At 38.4% G+C, this 14,934-nt stretch overlaps 1 long non-coding RNA gene across 1 annotated transcript; it reads left to right on the top strand.

The window, feature by feature from the left end:
- The first annotated feature begins 593 nt into the window (after positions 1-593).
- LOC150060040 (uncharacterized) lies at positions 594-9,131 on the top strand. The gene is made up of 3 exons (XR_016536427.1): positions 594-658; positions 2,545-2,737; positions 9,056-9,131. It is a non-coding gene; the product is annotated as an uncharacterized LOC150060040 (long non-coding RNA).
- The last annotated feature ends 5,803 nt before the right edge of the window (positions 9,132-14,934 follow it).

Genomic DNA, 14,934 nt, shown 5'->3' with positions numbered 1-14,934 from the left:
AGTTTACTGGGTACTAATGGCCCACACCTATCCTCCTAGTGACACCAGAAAGCTGAAATCTGGAAGACTAGGGTCTGAGACCAGCCCAGGAAGAAGTGTCCATGAGACCCCATGTCTAAAATAATGAAGAAAGAGCCAGGCACTACTCCCCTCATCATCCTGTGGTCAGCAGGAAGCAGCCAGAGAAGACATTAATGCCCCTTTTCTCTTATGCTTTTTCAGATTTCGGAAAGATGGAAAATGACTTAAACTGATGCCACCCACTCCCCCCCGACAGCCATTTCTTAGAACTGTCCTGAATCTGAACCTTAGGGGACATCACAGAGTAAAGAAAAGTCTGATGTCATGGCCGAGGGCTGGAAATAATAAATACCAGATCAGAAACACATGGGGACGATGAGAAATCATGGTAGCCAAAATCTGTTCAGTTTGGGCCACTGGTGCATAGCTGTTAGGTCCTTATGAATTATTTGAATTGTAAATTTATATAAGTAATATTGTTAGACAGTGTCACATTCAATAAGCCTACCTGAATCCAGCTGAGAGCTCTGTTCCCAGGGAAGCAGAGGCCCTTTGCTTGTTGCCAGGAGACCATCTGAGCTTCCTGCACCCAGGGAGAAGTACAAGGCCTGATGCCAAAGCTGGCAACATGAAAAGGGTAAGCCACAAATGCTGTGTAGAGGATCAATACACTTTTATCCTAGGTGTGACTCTCATGAACGATGACTGAGTGTTACCATCACAGAATTCATACTGGGAGCTGATAATCACTTGATATTCTTTTTAATTAGCAATGTTTTTCACTTTCATGAATATTTAAATATACTTTTTCTTTTTATTTTTTGCCAGTCCTGGGCTTGAACTCAGGGCCTGAGCACTGTCCTTGGACTTTCTTAAGGCTAGAGCTCTACCATTTGAGCCTCAGCACCACTTCCAGCTTTTTTCTATGTATGTGGTACCAAGGAATCGAACCCGGGTCTTCATGCATGCCAGGCAAGCACTTTAACCACTAGGCCAAATTCCCGGCCCCTTAAATCTACTTTTGATTTTTGGTTTGCACTCTCATATTAGAAATCTCATATTCATCTGAAGAATAGCAGAAAATCTTACTGACATTCATTCTGTATGAAACCCATGATGTGGTTATAAAACAAGGCTGCTTCAGTATAGAAATTAATGAAAGAATGAAAAAACTTTATCATTTATTCTAATTGACCAGTGAAGAAAGGCGCATGTCAAATATTAAGCTGCTTATTTCAAAAGTAGAATGGGAATAATTGAACACATTTCTATTAAGATAGTGAAAGTCGAAATTTCAGGATTGAAAAGTATTTGGGAAACAATTTCCAATGCTTTTTTTAACTCTAAGTTTTTATTTGCCAAATATATATCAAATGTTATTATTAAGTAACCAAAAATAATTTAAAACACTTTATGCACATAATAGAAATGGTTTGCTGTAAGACAGATGTAAAATTAGAGTAACTACCTCTGAGTATTTTAGAGACCGCATAGTATTCAAAACCTACTTTCCATGCTAAAGCTCTTGGGTATTGAAACTATTGGTTTTCTATGTATGGTAACCAGGGAGAAATACCAGTGGAAATGTTTATTGGGGAATCCCAAGAAATAACTCCACAGTCCTGGCTGTAATGACAGCTGCACCTAGATCCTGTTGCTTCATAAAGAGCTGAGCTTGTGGCATTTTGGAAGGTTTTGAATCTGAGGAGAAGTAGCATAAACAGCTTGAGATAAATATAGTAAGCAGAGGACATTAGCTTGTGTGTTGCTTCTTGTTCTTGACAATTCCATTGATCTTGTATGTCTAGATGAACGTCCTTCCAGCTGTCATCCCCAGCACATGATGTGTCACTGTAGATCACTCTGTGACTCCTCTGATATTAATATGTAGTCTAAACCTAACAGTAAAAAGCCTTCATTTTGCGCTACTTTTTTTGTTGTTTTTTTAAATATATTTTTATTGTAATTAATAGAAGGGTTACATGATATCTGCCAGATAAATGGTGCCTTAATTCCCACACATTGATACCCTTTCACATGTCATGGTCCCCATTCATATGCCACTTTTATTTTTTTTGCATTTTTATTGTAATTAGTAAAAGGGTTACATGATATTTGCCAGATAGAAGGTGCCTTAATTCACGTACATTGATACCCTTTCACATGTCTTGGTACCCATTACCCTCCCCCCCCACCCGTCTTGGTTTTCCCCCCTTCCCTATCAAATTTCAAATAACCAAATACAAATAAATTCAATATATCAGATAACAAAGTGAGATACTATAACAATATGAGATAACCAAGGGACAGCAAAGGAGATGAGAGACAACATAGTACATTAAGGACAACAATCATTCGTTATATGGCTTTTGTTTCAATTCCTGGAGGTCCTTTCAATTACCTTCATACTATATGGCCTTCTACCTACTTACAAGTTTTCTTAACTTTACAAACCTAAGCTACGGTGTTGACGTAAGAACCACTCAAGGGAGTTCCTGTAAAATATCATCATTCAATCTCAAGTAATTAGATATTCAAGACAGCACGTAATTAGCAATTTGCAATGAATCTTCCCTGACAACTTCATCACATTTTCCGGCATCAGCATGGTGGAGATGTTGTATATACAGTAGAAAGTCCTAGGAACACATCCATACGACTGCTGGGTTGATGCTGAGAGCTCAGAGATGACACCCGCAAGCCACAAGGCCCACAGGTAAGAGGAGATGCCAGTTCAGCTTCCTTTAGTCTGTTGTTCGATCTAAATAGGAGTCTAGAAATTGGTAAGAAGAACAAAAAAAGATCATCTTTTTGGCATCTTTTCACTCACAAAGGGAATGTTTGAGTTATTTGGTCACCTCTGCATTGGAGAGGAAATAGAAAAATACCACACCAGCATCTGAGAGTGCTGGTTTGCCTTGCTCCATGACACAGTGTCTCTTAGAGTTTGGAACTCACAGACTGATGTTGGACCATTCTGGAAGACACTGAAGAGAGAGAATGTCTGAAACTTCACCTTATAAAAATGTATTGGAAAGATTTTATTAGAAGTAGCCAGTAATTTAGAATCATATATGAATTTTCTTTAGGACTCAATGCATATTCCAGAAGGTATAATCTCTTAAGAAATTCTTCCTGCTAGAGCATATATTGCCATGAATTTCCCCTTTTGGTCAATAATAGTAGCTTAAACAATTTAGGTCATTTATTTATTTGGGGATAAGAAATCTAGGCATGAAGTCCCATCTTTTCAGTGTTAAAAAACCAGAACCATCTAACTCACATGGCCCAGCATGGCTGTTACTACCCTCTGTATACTTATGTTCCAGACAGAACACAAGTGTCCTTAAAGGGAATGTACTAGAAATTATATACAACATATATATATATGTCATATCTATATTTCTCATATCTAGCTAGCTAGCTAGCTACTCTTGTCAAAAATTAAATCAAAGCCAGATGATGGTAGTTCATCTGAATAGTTCTAACTACTCAGGAGGTTGAGATGAGAAGGATCCACAAGGGTCAGACACTGACCAGGTGGAAAAGTTCTTAGACTCCACTTTCAAAACAACAAGTAAAAAACAGTCCTGGCCAAATAGCTCAAGAGATAGAGTTCTAAGCAAACAAGGCAGCTGAACAAGTGTAAGTCTCCAAATTCAAATCCCATGCCACACACACACACACACACACACACACACACACACACACACCCCAGATCTGCCGTGTGATTAGGTGATCATTTTTATGGAAAATACTACCAATTATAAAGGACAGAATCAATCTGGATTGGTACTACATCTATGAAAGCCCAGCATAGCTGTAAAGTGTCTAGAACAACATGTTTATATCATGTGTGAGGTCTCATTTCAATCCCTTAGTTCAAAGGGTTTATATGGGTGTGCTTATATTTGACCTTGACCCACCATCCCTCTTCAGACCCCCACATCTGATTTGCAAACTTCCATCTTCTAAGCAGCTGCATGTAAAACAACCTCTACTTCATTTCAAGAAGAAAAATATGAGCTACTGTACAAAAATACCCTGATCATGAATAGATTATTTAAATCCAAGTGCATACTTGCATAGTTGGATTTAGCATTATTCCCTTTCTCCCCCCACCCCCAAATCTCAGAGTCCTACCTAAATCCATGTTTTCAGATTTCCAATTTCCAAATCCTTTAGAAACACATCCCTAAGGAAGAGATGTAATCTGACAGAGATGAAGGTTGAGTGGGGAATCATTTGTCCTCTCTGGGCTCTGGCATGGAATTCTGGCAGAAATCACCTGCTTAAGTCTTCCTGTTTAAGGCTCATTAATGGCGTTTCCAATAGAGACCCAGTTGCCTTCAATCTTGGTCTGGTCACATAATACACCTTAACTACTTTCTGAGACAGACCTTTGAACAAATAAACACATTGGAGAATGAAAATAGAAGTAATGAAACCACAAGCTCGCTACTATTGGACCAATTAGTATGTTTAGAGTATTTCTACTCAGACTATTTCCAAAAGCCTTTGAGGTATTTCAGCGTTCAGAATGGTATTGTAGCCCTGCCAGTGGTGGTTTCTGGCTGGATGGCGAGGCCTTTTCAGAACTCAGAAAGAGTTCATTGTGGAGCATCTGAAGGTAGAACACAGTACTACTACCACCCTCCATGCCAAAATAAAAACCGCTCCTCATGGCCCTGGAAGCCAGGATCTCCCACCCCACTGACAGTGCAGGGAAAGCAGTGATAACCCCCAGCCAAGTCCCTCAGCCATGTAAGACGTGCCTGGGGTTCTCCTCGTGTGGAACACTGAATGAGACCCTGCATGCATTGCAGAGTGAATGGCTGTTATCCTTGTTCCCTCTAGCTCCTTAAAGTTAGAAACATTTAAATTCGTTCTCTGTGTGTGTGTGTGTGTGTGTGTGTGTGTGTGTGTGTGTGTGTGTGTGTGTGTGTGTGTGTGTTTGTGTGTGCCGGCTTGTACTGAGGGCATGAATTCAGGGCCTTGGCACTGTTCCTTAGGTTTTCTGCTCAATACTGGTTCTGTACCAACTTGATCCACATTTCCACTTCAGACTTTGTGGAAGATTAATAGAATCTCATAGACCTGGCCTGGGCTAGCTTTGAACCTCAGTCATCAGATCTCTAGCTCTTGATTAGTCAAGATTACAGACATGAACAACTGTCATCTGATGGCTATTTTTGTTTTGTTTTGCCAGTCACAGGCTTGAACTCTCAAGTGCTGTCCCTGAGCTTATTTGGCTCGAGGATAGGGCTCTACCCCTTGAGCCACAGCGCCACTTCCCACTCTGAGTAGTTTATTGGAGCTCAGAGTGTCAGGGACTTTCTTGCCTGGGCTTCCTTTAGAACAGCAATTCTCAGTTATCAGTCTCCTGAATAGCTAGGATTACAGGTGTGAACCATCAGCTCCTGGCTGACATCTATTATTTTTTTAATAACCATACAAATCTACATTTTCATCCTCCACTGTAATCCAAATTTTCTTATTTCACAAGCCATCATATACATCTGATCTAATAAGTTTTCTATGATCAACACACTTCTTACCGTCCTGCATATCCATCCTTCGCCTTATCTGCACTCACATTCTTTAAGCAACCCATTGCTCCTTGACACTCCATTCCCTATCAGCCTCCATCTCTATCAGCCTGGTGGGAGATGCCTTCACAACCATGTGCTTTCCCGCTCCCCTCCCTCAAGTGCCTTGGTTTGTGTCATGCTTGAACCTTGTTCCCTGCACTCATTTACCACCATCCTAGTCACCCATTTCTATTTTGGCAAGTGGGTCATGCCAACCTCCAACTTAAGCAATACCACCATGCTAGGGAGTATTCGTATTCTTGACCTCCTTCTTCTGTTGTGCATTCTCAGCCTGTGACCTTCTATTCTCCCTAATATTCATTCCTATCTCATATTAGCTATTTAGAGTTTTGGTCCTTTAGTTTTCATGGGTTTTGATATTTTACTAGGTCCATTCTGTTGCTTATTTCTAAATTGGTTCCAATAGGATTAGAGAATCATTTTCAAATAATTATTTTTAATAAGTCAGGGCTTACTTTATTGCCCAGAATACACACACACACACACACACACACACACACACACACACACACACACACATGCTTCAACAGAGTGTATATTTAGTTATTATAGAGGATTCCTCCAGTTCTTCCCCTCTCTTTCTCTTCATTTCTCTGCCCTATTATATGCTTTTATGATGTAACAAGTTGTTCCATTTTTATAAGCCTATTACACTTAAGGAGGATTCATAATAAAATTAGGTCTTAAAAATCAGGAGCTTGTTTCTACATTTAATATTTCAAACATGTAAACTTCTTTTATAAGCAACGCTCTGGCTAAACCAGTACCATTTACTCAGGCTGTGTATCACCTCTGGCTTTGGTATGGTTATTTATGAGATGGAGTCTCACTTTCTGCCTGAATCTGCTTCTGAACTGTGATCCTCCTATTTTAGGCTTCCTACTGTGGCTAGGATGACAGCCAAGTGTCACCACACCTAGTTTTTTCTTCTATTGAAATGGAGTCTGGGCATGTTTTACTAGAGCTGGCCTTGAAACACAATCTCTCAGATCTCACGTAGCTTAGAATGACTGATGCCTTTGATTAACTTGTAGATTTATAGATATATTCTAATTATTACAAGTGAGGAAGAACATGCAGAGACACCTCTGTTTCTTTGGGTCTGGTTTACTATATTTAGTATACTTTTTCCAAGTTTTATTCCTTACAGATGAGGAAGTATTATTCTTTCTGACAAGAGCATAGACTTACATCCTGCACATATACCACATTTTGTTGATCACTTTGTCCACTGAGGGACATCTGGGTTGGTTCCATATCATTGCTATGGTAAACAATGCTGCAATGAACATGGTTATGCTGGTGGCTTTAGTGCGGGCTGGTTTGTGGTCATCTGGGTAAATGGCCAAGAGTGGGATTGCTGGGTCATAGTAAAGGTTTATGTTTAGTCTTTTCCATGTTACTTTCCAGAGTGATTAAACAAGTTTACATCCCCATCAATAATGTAGTAGTGTTGCCTTTTGCCACAATCCCCACCAGCATCTCTATTAGTTTTCTGGATAATTGCCATTGTAACTGGGGGAGATAGAACCCAATGTAGTTTTGATTAGCATTTGTGTATGGACAGAGCTGTTTTCAATCTGAGGAGGCAAACTCAAATTCATCTCATGGTGCATTTTATCTCTCTCTGTCTGTCTGTTTATCTATTTATCTATCATCTATATTATAGAGGATTGATATCTGAGCCCCACTACCATGGTTCTTAGCATTTTAGACATATCTCTAGTCCTTTTGTATTTAGTTTGAGTTTGATATAGTGTTTCATGCTTTGCATAGGCTGGACCCTCCTATATCCACCTCTTAAGTAGCAGGGATTGGAGGCACAAGTCATAACATACAGCTAAAGGAGCAGTTTTTGTTAAGATCTCGGGTGCATTGGGAGAATTCTCCACTTTTAACTTTAGAGAAGTAGCACTTTCCTTATGGGTAAATAAATACTTTTGACCAAAGAAAGCCACTCAGTTTTAGATTATTAGTGAGCAGGTTGGCTATGAAGTATACCATTCATGACAAATAAGACTTGTTTTCATAGTTCTCGGTTTCTGTCTTTGTCTCTCCATCTCTGTCTCTCCATTCCTCTCTTATTCACTCATTTTCCATCTGTCTTTCTGTTTCCGGTCTTTCTGTCTGTCTCTGTTTCTTTCTCTCTCTTCTTCTCTTTTCTCCCAATTCCTTCCCTCCTATCACAAAACTTTCTTCAAGTTTCTGTTTTCTCAGAGGAGATTTCATTACCAATGATCTTAGATCAAAATAAGAATTTCAAAAGCTGTCATTTGATGCAGGGAGTTTTCTTCCCTCCACCTCATGTATACAATTTATACCATCATACAAAGGCTAGTGAATTGTATAGCAATTGCTCACCCACTGACATCTAGATTCTATTATGTTTAATTATTCTCAGTTCATTTTGCCTCCTTCTTAATTTACCTTTGGAGATTATTTGAGTGGGTCAAAGATAAGGAAAATGAAGAATTTCTGAGCCAGTACTTCAAAGAATGATATGATCCATTTATGTATTTAGTTATTTAACAAAATGTAAGTTCAGCTTTTGTACTTGCTCAGGCATGGGGAAATTAAGTACTTCAAAGTTCTCATCTGTGGACTGCTATGTGCTGAGATAATGGTTTTTCAGCCTTATTTCTTCACTAAATGTCAACAATAATAGCAGTAGAGTATTCATATTATAATAGCAGGTAACACAAATTAAGACTAGGAAAATTATGAAAATATTTTTAAATAGACAATTTGTATTAGTCACAATGATTCCGTAATCCATTTCAGAAAACTACATTGAGACGAGGAAGCTGAGAGTGATGAAAACAGACAGAATCTAGAGAGAAAGGGAGGGAGGGAGGGAAAAGAAGGAGGAAGGAAGGAAGGAAGGAAGGAAGGAAGGAAGGAAGAAGAAAGAGAGGAAGGAGAAAGAATGACATCACCCCATTTGTAAAGAAATGAAAAGACTTGGAAAAAATCATATTAAGTGAAGACCCAGCTCCATGTTTTCCATCATTTGTAATGATTAGTATACATCTAGGACTCTCCTAGAAGAGGATTACAATAGCACAAAACCTACATACATAAGGTCATGCAGGATGAGACTAAATAAAATGAACTCTAGGATATGGAACAAGAGGTTTATATTTGTGATTGTTGTTCTTAATGTACTATATTATTTCTTTTCTCTTTTTTGCACTTACAGTTAATCTCATATTGTCACTGTATCTGACTTTGTTACCTGGTATATTGAATATGCTTTTATTTCTTTATTTAAAAATGGGAAGGGAAGAGGTAAAAACAAGATGATTGGGATGGAGTGGGGGAGGAAAATGGGGACAAAAACATGAGAAGGGGTATCAATATGTGAAAAGTAATGCACCTACTACTTGGTGAATGTAACTGTAACCACTCATATATTACCCCAGCAATAAAAAAAGAGAGGAAGAAAAGAAGAATGACAAGAAAGAAAGAAGAATGAAGAAGGAAGGAAGGAAGGAAGGAAGAAAGGTAGGAAGGAAGGAAAGAAGGAAGGCAGGCAGGCAGGCAGGCAAAGGACTTCATTATAAGCCTAGTTTTCCAGAATTGAACTTGAAGAATTTTATGAATGCTATCATTCTTCATAAACTACACTGAATTAGACAGAAACTTCAGGAGTTTGGAGACTAGATGATTATAGAATTACGTAAGATAGATTTAAAGCTCTAAATTTGGATTTTAGAATAATAACATGGCTTAGTGCAGTATAGTGAAAAATGAAGGAGTGATGGGATGATTAGTGAATGAGTGAAAGAAGGAATGAATGAATGATCGGGGAAGGAGGAAATGAACAGTTAAAATGTGTGAGGGAATTAGTTAATGTGTGAGTGAATGAATGAGGGAAGGAATGAATGATTGAGTACATAAATAATGAGTGAGTGAATTAATAAATGAATGAAATGACTCACTTTTGCAGAACCACTGAGAGAAGCAACAACAGCCAGGAAGTGCTCAGATAGCTGCTGGTTATATGTCCAGGCGACTCTTAAGTCCAGAGCCAAAACCAGAAACCCATCCTTTAGCTTCTGGCAGTAACTGTTCTTTTTTTTTTTTGCAACTGGCAACTAATTATTTTAGACTAAAACATATCATATCTAACCAGCTCCCACAATCCAGGTCCTCTTTTCCCTGTGCTACTTTTTTTTTAATAAGGCCTATCCATTGAAGGATTTAAAACTTGGCCTGTAGTGAGGGGAAAAAGTCTCTCTTCTCTGAAACCGTGTCTGTAACATTTGGCTGGTGCCCAAGCCACAGGAACTTTAAACAGTCTGCAGGCTCAGCCACCGCAGACAGGTCCAAGCACACAGTGGGATGAAAGTGGCTATGAGGCTTTTCATCTTACAGGTTGCAGAAACCTTGAAGTTTTGTGTTATTCTCTCCAGGATGGTTTATAAATGTTTGCCAGTACAGTGAAAATATTGCTAAAATTTATTTCATGGTAAGTCAGACAGGGAAAATTGGAAGGAAAGCCAGACAAATTATCTTGGAGATGAATAACTCTTTAGATTTACATGACTATTCAGATGAGCAAATTAATAGCCACAACCCTGATTTTTCTAATTAAATGCTATGGTGTTTCAAAGTCTTATTTTGACAGCATAAAATAGAAATATAGAGACCAGCTGAGTCCTTCTTCTGACAGTGAAGCTATGTGACTTTCTACTTCAGTATCCTCAGCTGTGGAATAAAATCATTGTGTCTATTAGATAAATATATGAGTAGATGTTTGAATTTAAGAATTACATGCCAAAGAAGATGCTCAATAATGTTATCAGTTTAGCATTAATAACTTTATCATTTCATTGACTTTTGGTGAGTACCGATAATTGGGTATCTGACCTTTCAAAATGTAGTTACAGTGGATATTATCCTTGTTAAAATGGTGAGAAGTGTTGACTTACCTTTTGTCACAACAGTGAGAATTTAGCTCAAAAATTGTATCAACTAACTACATTTTAAAAAGGCCTAATTATTTCTAGGTTTAACATTTATAACGAACAAGACACAAAGGCATTGATAATAAGACTAAGTAGCAATTGTTGAATTTTCAAATGGAATAAAGATTTTTTTTGCCTTTTCTGTAGCTCAAAATGGGCCACTAGAAAGGAAATAAACCACAATGAGACATTTGGCACTATGATTCATGCCGATAAAGTATACAAGCCATCAAAGGGGCTTTCATTATATGGTCTTAAAACACTCTTTACCAAGGTAGGATTGTTTCATTGTTTGTGAATGTAACTGCTCACCATTTATACTTGTTTACCCAAATCCTCCATTAGTGAGACAAAAAGAGAGACAAAATTCCTTCTAAACTGGATTGATATCCATTTCATTCCCTTGCTATTTTTGCCCTGATTGGCTACTTGTCTAGCTATCTGAAGTACTTGACTCCTTTTCATTGTAAATTCTAAAAAAAAAAAGTCAAAAGAATGGAACAAATTGCAAATTTATCCAGTAGATGAAATTATAGTAAAGAAACTGCTTTTTGGGACATTGTGATAAATCATTTCTAAATCATTTTCAAAATTAACACTTATGTAACATTATTCATACATTGCCTTTGGCCATGAAGTAGGTAGAACTGAGACTAATACGTGTCTGGAAAAAGCTTGTCAGAAAGATTTAAAAGCAGAGAAAGTGCAGGAGCAAGTGGCTGGTATCTATAATCTTAGCTACTCAGGACGCTGAGGCCTGAGGATTGAGGCTGGAAGCCAGGCCAGGTCAACAATTCTGTGAGATTTTTTAGCTCAAGTGGTACAGCACCAGCTCTGAGCTAAGGGCCAGTGTCCAGGCTCTGATTTCAAGCCCCAACACTGGCACACATACAAAAAAGTTATTTTTTGTAAATTATTTTGTAAATGTTTTGTAAATTTTTCTCAAACATCAATTTTAAAGTAATAGAAGAGGGGTTGGAAGCATGACTCAACTGGCAGAGCATCAACCATGAGCAGGCAAGACAAGAGCACAAGGATCTGAGTTCAAGCCCTAGAACTGCCTAAAACAATAAATAATTGCAATAATCAAAGAAAATAATACAGAAATAATTCATCATCTGTACTTACTCTTAACTAATATCCTCAGTTTTTATGGTTTTCTTCATAGTTAACTTTCTCATTGCCTTTATACATTTTGTTTTCAAGTTGTTTATAAAGAATAATGGTGTTTCTTTTGGTGTTACAAGCAGTGGTGGATGTGGTTAAAAATGTTTTGAGACTCTCTGGTAAGTTTGAAAGAATTTCTGAATGCTTTATGTAATAAATTTTACATGTAGCCAGGCACTGGTGGTTCACATCTGCATTCCTAGCAACTCAGAAAGCTGAGATCTGAGGATCACTGTTCAAAGCCAGCCCAGGCACGGAAGTCTTTGGGACTTTTACCTCCAATTAACCACCAGAAGTGGTACTATGGCTCAAAGTGGCACAACAATAGCCTTGAGCTGAAGAGGTCAGGGACAGCATCCAGGTCCTGAGTTCAAGTCCTGTTACTGACAAAAACCCCCAAATATATATATATATAATATATATGTGTATACATACATACATATATGTACATTTCAGTTAGAAATGGAAGGTGGAAGTTTTCAGGTAAACTAAGTTCTCAACTTATTTTTTTCAGAAGTTTATTCGACATCTGCAAGTGAATCATATTCATTTTATTTGTCAGGTCATAGTTGGAAATGACAGTCTATTTTAACAATAATTAATTCAGTGTGTATGTATTGCTTATCTTTCTTATTTTTTTGTTTAAGTTATTTTACAAAGGAAATGACATTTACTAAAGTGGTTAATGAATATAATGCAATTTGATCCATATCACTCATCCCTCCCCTGCCCACTTCTTTACTCATTCTTGCTGATTTTGTAGGCTATACTTGGATTCTTGTCCATTTTCCCCATCTTCTCCTCTTCATTCATCTTCCTGTCTCCAATTGTTACCACCTGAGCATTTACAAGTTCCCACTTCCTGGTGTTGGATTTTGCTCAAGGGTTGATTTGCCCTTTCTAAGGAAATACACAATTGAAAATCTTCCTTAATCTACCTTATTTAGGTTGACATTTGTATACACTTGCATACCAACTTACTAAATTTTTATTGTCTTACTGGTCAAGATACTTGCTTTCTCATCAAGCTAAAAGTTCATTCAACAGATTCATGAGACAGCTGACTGAATGTGGTGAGAACTAGATATGTTCTACCCAGAAGAGTTCCACTTTATAATATTTTACCTCATTGATTCGTCCCCATTCCCATCCCCCCGCTCCTTCCACCCCCCACTCCCAGTTCTGGGAATTGAACTCAGGACTTCAAGGACCTCCTGAGTTTTCTAACATTGTGATAATAATACCTAATTTCAGAATTAATTAGGAAAGATTAATTTATAAATCAGATAGACCTTGTCCTCATACAACTGTTCGTTTTCTCCCATGCAGGATGTAGTTTCCACTGATTGGGTGCTGGCTCTGCCAGTCTGGTACTTAACAGCAAAAGCGACAAACTGGAGCCTTCATAAGTGGAGTTGAAAAGCTGGAAAACCCACTGATGGCTATAAAGTGAACAAAGAAAAGTGGGCCACTATTCATTCACACTTCTTCCACTGTTTTTTGTTATCTTCAAATGGAGTGTGTAGGGTCTTGGAAACTGAGGAAAGAAGGAAGGCTGAGTGCTAGCATGGATTAGATGAAGGTACTCCATGACAGAAGTGTATCTTTCTCTGAGTGGCCTTTAGGGGACCAGAAAAATCTGGACTTATATTTAGAGAAGTGGCAAGGCTTCACTACTGGGGATTGATAAGACACTGGGAATGAATTCACAAGGAAAGAGTTATTTGAAGCTGTATTATTTATCATTTATTTTGTTTGTTGTATAAGTAAAGCAGTAACAAGGTAGATTTAAAGAATTTATTATTTGGATACAGATTTATTTGAATGCAGATTTAAAGAATTTATTTTGTGGATGCAGCTTGAATAAGTCCTGCTATACCACCCAATTGGTTGAAAGATTTGCAATTACTATTATAACAGGTAAGCTGTTAATTGAAGGGATCACTTTCTAGACAGCAGACACTAATGTTCAGCCAAAAGATGGGGGGAAATAGCCAGGAGGGAAAATGCCTAAACTAATGGTGGATTTTCTTTTCTTTTCTTTCTTTTTTTTTTTTTGGTGGGTCATGGGGCTTGAACCTGGGCACTGTCCCTGAGCTCTTCAGCTCAAGGCAACCATCCTACCCTTGAGCCAAGCCCCACTTTCCCATTTTCTAGAGGTTAATTGGAAATAAGGGTCTCAGGTCCTTTTGTGCCCAGGCTGGCTTTGAACCCGGATCCTCAGATCTCAGCTTCCTGAGAGGCTAGAATTACAGGTGTGAGCCACTGCACCTGGCTGGATTTTCTTTCTTTTATGGAATGTTCCCTCACATTATTGGAGGAGGAATACTGTTACTTACTCTAGAGAATACAAAATGGTTCATTAATAATTTTTTTTCCTTGGGTTTTTTTTTCCAGTCCTGGGCTTGAGCCAAGGGCCTGAGCACTGTCCTTGGATTTTCTCAAGGCTAGAGCTCTACCACTTGAGCCTCAGCACCACTTCCGGCTTTTTCTATATATGTTGTACCAAGGAATCGAACCCGGGTCTTCATGCATGCTAGGCCAGCACTTTAATCACTAGGCAAAACTCCCGGCCCTAATTTTGGTTTTATTTTATCAGTTGTGGGGCTTGAGCTCTGGGCTTGAGCACTTTCCCTAAACTCTTTTGCTCAAGGCCAGTTCTCTATCACTTTGAGCCACTGCACAACTTCCAATTTTCTGGTGGTTGAGTTGAGAGTCTTATGGACTTTCTTGCCTAGGCTGGCTTCAATCCATAATCCTCAGATCTTGACCCCTGAGTAGCTAGTATTAGAGACATGAGCCACCAGCACTTGAAAATTAGTAGGTTTTATATAGGAATCTATAAACTCTTTCATAACTTTAGGAGAGAAGTATTATTGGCTTTGTTATATCTGATACTGTTGGAAGGGCTTATTTGTTGATGTTAAAGAATTGGAAAATCTGGGCTGGAGTTTGGCATAATGGTAGAGTGCTTGCCTAGCATTCATGAAAACCTGGGTTCAATTCCTTGGTACCACATACATAGAAAAAGCTGGGAGTAATGCTGAGACTCAAGTGGTAGAGCTCTAGCCTTGAGAAAGCCTAAGGACAGTGCTCAGGCCCTGAGCTCAAGCCCAGTACTGGCAAAAAAAAAGAATTGGAAAATCTAAACCTTTACATTGAAA

This window comes from Megascapheus bottae, chromosome 8 (genome assembly GCF_031878675.1).
Source record: "Megascapheus bottae isolate mThoBot1 chromosome 8, mThoBot2.hap1, whole genome shotgun sequence".
NCBI classification, from domain to species: Eukaryota; Metazoa; Chordata; class Mammalia; order Rodentia; family Geomyidae; genus Megascapheus; species Megascapheus bottae.
This window is presented reverse-complemented; position numbering and strand designations above follow the sequence as displayed.